The 9048-nt window shown below is 36.4% G+C and overlaps 1 protein-coding gene across 1 annotated transcript in view; it reads right to left on the bottom strand.

Annotated features, from left to right (window-relative positions):
* The window catches only part of GPR83 (G protein-coupled receptor 83), a 27305-nt gene extending 18699 nt beyond the window's left edge, over nucleotides 1–8606 (bottom strand). Inside the window, exon 1 of the mRNA XM_006902360.1 lies at nucleotides 8601–8606. The gene's annotated coding sequence lies outside the window, so the exon portion shown is untranslated. The remainder of the gene's footprint in view (nucleotides 1–8600) is intronic.
* Between the last annotated feature and the right edge of the window lie 442 nt (nucleotides 8607–9048).

Here is a 9048-nt window from a genome sequence, read left to right as displayed (position 1 = left end):
GTTGGCGCAGGATAGAGCAGGGTTTAGGGCTGTTGCGCATGGGGTCACTATGAGTCGCAAACGACTCGACGGCACATAACAACAACAACAACAACTCAGAGTGACCCCGTGAGTGCCAGAATAGAACAGGTTTTCGGTGGCTAAGCTTTTGTAAGCAAATGACCACGCCTCTCTTCAGGGGCTCTTCTGCGTGGTCTCAAACTTCCAAACTTTCAGTTACCAGCCCAACACTTTAATGATTTGCACCAGAAGACAGCCAATGAAAGGTGAGCTATCAAGTTAGTTAGGACTGTGGGTAACTAGAAATTCATCCTACTGGGCAAGGCAGTGTCAAAAGTAGCCTTTGCTTTCCAAGCCAAAAGGTGAGAGAATGAGGGTATCTATAGGCCAAATCATGGCAATTATTGGATTTAAGGCTGCTCACAGGGACTGGGTTAATAGCACTTCTAGGCTGCCAGGTAAGTAGGTGAAGTGTGTTTCAGAGGTAAGGAAAGCTGTCAAACACTTACACTCAGATGCTGGTGGTTGGAAATTGGTTTGGTGTGTTCTGAAGAGCAGAATGTATACTGACAATCCTAGATTAGGTATGAAATCTGAAATCTATTCTTCACTTTCCCAGCCTTTGATTTATCCCAAACTGCTGGGATAATCCAGATTAATGAAATGAGAACATCCTCCTCTACTTCATTTGACCAAAACGCTAAGTTGTTAAGTGAAATTCTTTCCTTAGAGGTATTATTGGTTCTGTTACTGTTTCTTTTAATGAAAAGATACAGGAAGTTCAAGCTGCTCTTACAGAATGAACAAACTCCTTCTTTTATATATATATATGTGTATATATATATATATACGAATTAAACTAAAGACATTGTGAATATTCAACCTGTGCCAAATAGTAATTTTATTTCTATATCTCTAATGCAGGTGAGGCGATGGCACATAACAACAAAAACATAGTATATTTAAGCCTCATGTTTAGAGTCAACAAGACCTTGGGGAGGGCCTTTGTATTTAAAAGTTGGTTATTATTGTATTTTGGAGAAACATTCTTCTTACTGGTACAGCACTCTTCTGTCAATACGCTGTACTGAAATAACCTAGGGTTGCTGTGCCATTGGAATGTTAAATGCCATAATGGCTACCCAAGGTGGACAGTGTTTAGTAGAGCACACCCAGTTTAAGACAGGTTTGGAAGTAGGAATGACATCCACTTTCTAAACAACATGCGGCTGGAAACTCTATTAAATGTAAAGAATGGTGATATTTATAGAATGGCTTCATGCTTGGCTCGATGGCAAAATCAACAGTACAACCTATCTCAAATAACAGTCACATGTATTAAATGTACTAAAAGGCCATAGATTTTAGTGTTTAGCTCTTTCAAATGGACTTGGAACAAGAAAGAATTATTAGAAATCATTTCACAACTATTTCAATAAAATCAGGAAAAGAATGATAGGATAATGACAATACACAAAGGCCTTAGAGAGAAGTATTTCTGAAAGCCTCGTTGCACCAACCTCTGACACCACAATTACCTCTTGAATACCAATACTGTTTCTGAAAAGGGGCCACTTGAATGAAAAATTCACCACACCAGAATTTCTCTGCATTGCTAAACAAAGTGAAAGAAAGAATAATTAACATCATTCCAGTCACAAGGCATTATTGTTTTAATGTTGAAGTAAGATGTTATGTACTTGAGTTACAACTATGCCAAGACCTGAGAGATAAAGCGTAATTTGAGATGCACTCAAATGCAGTAAAAATGCTGTCTGTGTGTAGGCTAAGCTGAGTATTAATTTCCAAACTGTGATCTGTTGGAGTCACAGGAAACTGGTATATATGAGCTAAGTAAGCAAGTATACTTAGTATTTTTACTGCATTTGAAAATAATAAAGACTAAAACAATAGCAACTAAGGAAATGATAAGAAATTCCATTAACAGAAAGAACTCAACATCATAGATGGAACAAAGAAAATCAGCAACATAATGAGAACGATCCAGCGTGAAAAACAATGTATATGAAGTTTGTAAGTAAAACAGTATAAAATAAAAATTATATTTCAAAAAATACAAAGATAAAAGAAGGATATTTAATGAAGAATAAAACAAAACAAACCATTCAGAGAAACGACAGTAACAAAATCGAAACTATTGATCATTATTCACTCACTCATGTGTTGCCAGCCTGTGGGTTCTGATCCTGCGCTGAGGTTCCAAGGCTGTAGATGTCAATGGGATGAGGCTGCCCACCTTTCTCCCACAGAGATGCACAGTCTTCGTGTTAGTAGCCCAACTCACCACACATTACTCCAGCCAGAGTAGAGTAAAAAATTATACTGTCAGTGCATTAAATTCACCAATCAAGGGAAAGAGTTGTAGAATGGATAAATGGATAAATCCATCAATATGCTGCCTATAAGAGACACACTTTAGAAACAAGATAGAAATAGACTAGAAGTTTAAAAGTGGAGAAAATTATATCAAACAAGTAGCAATCACGAGAGACATGGAGTGGCAATATTAATTTATCATAAAATATATGTTAAGATTAAAACTAGCATAAGAGACAAAGAAGGACATTATATAATTAAAGAATCATTTGAACCAGAGGATATAACTTTAATTAATGTCTACATACCCAAAGACAGAGCTTCAAAATACATAAATCAAACTTCAACAGAATTGAAAAGACAAATTCACAGTAACAGTTTTTGTTGTGGTAGTTATGTGTTGTTGAGTTGGAACCGACTCATAACTGACCCTGCAGTGGGATTTTAGGGGCTGTAAATCACAAGGGAAGAAATTACTTGTCACTTTCTCTAGGAGCAGTTGGTGGATCCAAACTATGTGTCTGTTGGCAATGCAACTCCTTACTGCTAAGCCATCAGTGCCCCCTACACAATAATAGTTGCTTTTGTTCATTGCTATCACATTAGAACCAACTCATAGTTGACCTCTCAACGAGTTTTTGGAGGCATTAAATCACATGGAAGGAGATTGCCCAGATTTCTTCCTTGGAGCAGTTGGTGGATTCAAGGCCTATTCCTTTGGATTGGTTGTACTGATCATTAGCACTAGACCACTAGAGCTTGCTAACAATAATAGTAGGAAACATTAGTACAATATTTTCCTTGAAGGACATAACAACTAGAAAGAAACCAGCAAAGACACAGAACTTAGATCAACATCTTGACCTCACATGTATACATAGAACATTCTACCCCAAAGACCATGATACACATTCTTTTCTGGTAATATGGATTGTTCTCCAGAGTACACCATATATTAGGCCACAGAGTAGGCCTCAATAAATTTAAAACACTGAAACATGATCAAGCATCTTCTCAGATTACAATGCTATGGCAGAAATCAACACATAAAGAACAAGGAAGGGAGAGTCAAGTATAGAGAAATAGTTTTAAATCTACAGAACAATAGGACAACTGATAAAAAGGAAATAAAAATTTCTTGAATCAAATGAGAATGAAAACATAATGCACCAAAACATTTGGGGCATGGCAAAAGTAGTGCTCAGAGGGTACTTTATAGCAATAGATGCATACATCATATAAGAAGAAAGAACTTGCAACCACTATGGAAGGCCATATGATGCTTTCTCAAAAAGCTGCGAATAGAATTACTATTTGGCCCAGCAATTCCACTACTGGGAATGTACACTAAAGAAACCATAACAACCATCCAAGCAGACATATGCACACCCATGTTTATTGCGGCTTTGTTTGCAGTAGCAAAGAGCTGAAAACAACCCAAGTGCCCATCAACAAGCAAATGGATAGAGAAGCTCTGGTATATTCACACAATGGAATACTATGCAGCATTGAAAACTAAGGAATTCATGAAATATTATACAAAACGAATGACCCTCAAGGACATTATGTTGAGTGAAATATCTCAGTCATAAGAGGACAAATATTGCATTGGGCCACTCTCGTAAAATGTGACTGACATTGGGATTGAGAGAAGATAGAGAAAGAGGGAAGGAATGATGTATATTGTGTTGAAACAGATGAGGGTGAGAACTGTTTAAAAGGGCTATATGATTGGGTATCATTGTCATTACAGGAGTTCAGAATGAAGGCTCAACAGTGGAGTAGACTTGGGAGGAGGGATTGCATAACAATGAAAGAATTTTTCTTTTACTTTCCAAAGAGAAGAGTGAAGTGGAGGGGAGGGATGAGCAGGGAGAAAAGTGCAAAAATGAATGACTGACACAAAAGGACAAATACTGCATGGTACCACTGTTGTAGAAAGTGACTGACGTCAGGGCTGGGGTAAGACTGAGAAAAATTGGATAGATAATGTATACTGAACTGAAACAGATGAGGGTGAGAACAGTTCAAAAGTGATATATGATAGCATATTGTGATTATCACAGGAATCCAGAATTAAGGTTGCATAGTAGAGTGCATTTGGGGGGGCAGGGGCAGGGTTGGGGGGAATTGTGTACCAACAAAAAAGTTTATCTTTTGCTTTTCAAAGAGACGCGTGAACTGGGGGGGAGGGGGGTAAAGAAAAAAGTGCAACAATGAATGAAAATCCAAAATCTTTGTAAATGTTCATTTAAATGAATTTAAATAATTGTAATATAAGAAAATAAAAAATAATTAAAAATTTTTAAAAATGAATGACTGAAAACTCTAGGTCTCTGTAAACTTTCATTAAAATTAACAAAAAAAAAAGAACTAAAATTGACATATTAAAGCAACAGCAACAAAATTACAAGAGCCACTAAGCAACCTCCTATCTCCAGAAAAAAGGAAATAATAAAAATTAAAGGAGGAATAAATGAAACAAAAATAATGAAAATCAGCAAGTCTAGAAATTAGTTTTCTGAAAGAATTGTTATAACTGACAAACTACCTGCATATCTAGGAGCTCTGGTGGTTTAATGGTAAGAAATTGCATTGCCAAGGCAAAGGTACATGTTTCAAATCCACCAGCTGCTCCACAAGAGACAGGCTTTCAACTCTCATGCTATTTCCTGTCTCTGAAAAACCACTAGAGGGTCAGCTATAGGCCAGTTCTTAGTTGACGGCACAAAACAACAATCTTTATAGGAGCAAGCTTCTGTATAAGAAAAAACAATCAACATAATTCATCACATTAACAAAGCAAAGAAGAAAAACCACAGCGCCTTAACAATTGATATAGAAAAGGCCTTAGATAAAACCCAACACCACTTCCTAATTAAAACACTCAACAAAATAGGAAAAGAAGAGAATTTTTCTCAACATAGCGAAAAGTATATATGCTAAATCAAGAGTCAACATTATTAATGTCAAGGGAAAAAGACTAAAAGACATTTCCACTGTGAACAAGGGCCAGACAAGGATGTCCACTATCACAACTCCTATTCAATATTGTATTTTAATTACTTGCTAGGGCATTAAGACAAGAAAAGGATATAAGAGGCATCCAAATTGGCAAACAAGTCACTATAGTAAAACTGTTACTATAGGCAGACTATATGATAGTGTACACAGAGAAACCCAAAGTTCAACAACAACAACAAAATTGTTAGACCTACTAGATTAACTTAGTAGAGTGGCAGGATAGAAGATCGATATACAAAAATCAGTGGGATTTTTTGCAGGAACAAAGAAAACGTGGGAAAGGAGACAATGAAAACAATACCATTTACAATGTTGTTGTTAAGTGCTGTCGAGTCATAGATGACTCATAGCAACCCTATGAATGAAAGACCTAAACACATGTATAAATTTTATCATTTCTCCAAGTTCCTAGACTTTCAGAGGCAAGCTATTTTAGAAGTGGATGCTACTCTTGCTTCCAAGCTTGTTTTAATTGGGGAGCTCCACCAAACACTGTCCACTATGGGTAACTAATATCACATTTGACACATCAATGTCACAGTGTTTAGCATCACAGCAACCACGTTTACAAGAGCCAATTGCAAATTGAGATACTATAGAATAAACCTAACTAGAGATACAAAAGACCTTTATAAGGAAAACTACAGAAGACTATTACAAGAAACAACAAGAAATCTAACTAAATGCAACAATAGTCTCTGTTCATGGATAGGAAGATTCAACATAATGAAAATTACAGTTCTACCAAAAGCAATCTACATGATCATCATCAATGCAATCTCAATACAGATACCAAACCCATTTTTTAAAGAACTAGAAAAGGCAACTGGACAGTTTATTTGGAATGGAAAGAGATAATAAATAAGCAAAATTCTTATGGAAAATAAAAATGTAGTGGTAGGTATAGATAGCACTCCATGGTCTCAAAATCTACTACACAGCCATAGGAACCAAAACAGCATGGTTTTGGTACAATGGCAGACACATAAACCAATGGAATAGAACTGAGAAACCAGAAATTAATCCTTTTACCTATGGTCAGTTGGTATTTGACAAGCAACCAAAACCTATTAAATGGGGACTTGACAACCTCTTCAACAAATGGTACTGGTAAAACTAAACATTTACCTGTAGAAAACTGAAACAGGATTTGTATCTCACACCACACACAAAAATCAAGTCAAGGTGGGTCAGAGACCTAGAGGTAAGCCTGAAACCTTAAGGAACATAAGAGACAAAATGGGACCACACCTAAAAGCCCTAGCCTACAACATAAATAGGCTTGCTAATGTAGCCAGAAGTGCACAACCAGGAGAGGATAAAGTTGACAAATCTAAAAATTAAGTCCTTGTGTGCATCAACAACTTTTTCCAATCGGTTGGATAGATATCTTATCGACTGGGAAAACACATTTAACAACAGCATCTCGAACAAGAGCCTTGTAACAAAAGTTTACAGACTACTACGGGGACTCCACATGAAAAAGATGGATAATCTAGTAACAAAATGGGTCCAAAAACCCATGAAAAGACTATTCACAAAGGAAGACATTCAGATGGCCAACAGCCATATAAAGAAACAGTCAAAATCATTGGCAATCAGAGAGATGCAAATCAAGACCACAATGAGATACCATCTCATCCCAGGAACTGCAGCACCATTTAACAGAACAGTAGCCAATAAATGTTGGAGAGGATGTGGAGAGATTGGAATTCTCATGTACTGCTGGTGGAATTATACAACCACCCTGAAATGCAGTGTGGTATTTCCTCAAGAAGCTGAACCAGCTATTCCACTACTAGACATATACCTCGAGAAAATTAAAATAGAGACACAGAGATTTGTACATTTATGTTTATGGGAGCATTATCCACAATAGCAAGAGAGTGGAAACAGCTCAAATGCCCATCAACAAATGAATGGATTGAAAAATTGTGGTACATTCACACAATGGAATCTTATGCAGAACTAAAGAACAACTATATCCTAAAATACTATATAACATGGGAAAGTCTGGATAACATTGTGCTGAGTGAACTAACTCAATCTCATAGGGATAAATACTGTTTAAAACCATTATTGTAAAAATGGAGGAATAACCATTGTCTACCAAGCTCTCCAATTACCAACGAACTGTGGCCATAAAGAATAGCTTTCCATGCTCTCCAGTTACCAAGGAACCATGACCATAAAAAATAGCTATGTGCAAAAAAAAATAATAATAATGTAAACTTTATTCTTACTTTTGTTGTTTTTCTGGCTGTTGATTAAGCCCCTAATTGTAAAAATGGAATATAAATGTATCATGTTAAATGCAATAAACAGGAAAGGAAAGGGGAAAAGGAAGAAAGAAGAAGGAGAATTAGAATGACTTAGAATTAAAATCATCAAGATAAAAAAAATGGAGGAATAACTAGTTAGATGTGTGTGAGTGTCCCCTAAAAGGGGAAAGGGAGAAGGGGAAAGGGTGGAAAAGGGGAATGAGGAGGATACCGGGATAGTAGAGTTCAGTGAGAGAATAGAGGGGGAGTGGATGAACAGAAAAAAATTCCGTAAGGACCAGAAAACATTCAATGGAGAGTTAAAGAAATGGGGTGATAATAGGCAGAGATCAAGAATGATTGCTTGTATGAAATATAGTATATATGAATTATTGGATGAAACACAATGTAAATGGAAGATTGCATAAAACAGTGTATAGGAATCGAACACAATCTAAGCAAATGGTTGTATGCAAACCATTTTTTAAAAACGGGGGGGATGAGGTAAGGAAACCTTAGCTCTGCTCATTCTAGGAGTGTGGCATCAAAGAAGCAATGAATCTTTCTAAAGAAAGCATCTGAACTGGATCTTGAAGAAAACAGTGATTTCCGTCTGTGTGTGTGTGGAGTGTGGCATCAAAGAAGCAATGAATCTTTCTAAAGAAAGCATCTGAACTGGATCTTGAAGAAAACAGTGATTTCCGTCTGTGTGTGTGTGTGTGTGTGTGTGTGTGTGTGTGTGTACGTGTACACACGTGGGCGCATGCACTGAAATGGGCTCAAGGCATGGGTGGGCCATCTGAGGCAGAGAAATATCATTTCCCCAGACAAGAGAAAAGGGCAGTATTGGAAAGTCATTAGACTTGGCCTCAGATACAAGTCTTCATTTTTCTAAATGTTCCTTTACCTATTTGATGAAATCCTAGGTCATTTCTGAATTTTATCATTTTAAACTGTATGTTCTTTCAGCTTTTGTACACAGCATAAAACCTACTTTTTATAAAGTAATTATATTTTTAAAATTATGTTGCCAGTTAATAACTTAAAATGAGAAGTTCTTCATTACATCTGAGGGAGGTGGAGAGGAAAGATGATGTTTCTTCTTATGAGTGGGACCATAGACTGGATGCTTTGATTATCCTGTAATTCTGTGGGTTGGTCATATATTTGAGCATGATCTTTAATTCTATGCTCTTTCTCACTTGCTATCAGATTATTTTTCCTATTTCCTTTTATTTCTGCTGTGTGCTTTGATTCAAATAATGTTCTTAAAGACAGAAAGAGGACGATGAAGCATGATATTCAAGCCGTCTGGTTAATATTTCATTGTACTGAGAAAGAAGTGGAGATTAAGTTTGTAAGATATTCTCTTTGTTTCCGTTTTTATAATAACATTAAGTACACCTCTGTTAAGACATTTCTAGAA

This window comes from Elephantulus edwardii, unplaced genomic scaffold, assembly GCF_000299155.1.
Source record: "Elephantulus edwardii isolate Elephantulus edwardi_28Jun2011 unplaced genomic scaffold, EleEdw1.0 scaffold00397, whole genome shotgun sequence".
Lineage (NCBI taxonomy): Eukaryota > Metazoa > Chordata > Mammalia > Macroscelidea > Macroscelididae > Elephantulus > Elephantulus edwardii.
This window is presented reverse-complemented; position numbering and strand designations above follow the sequence as displayed.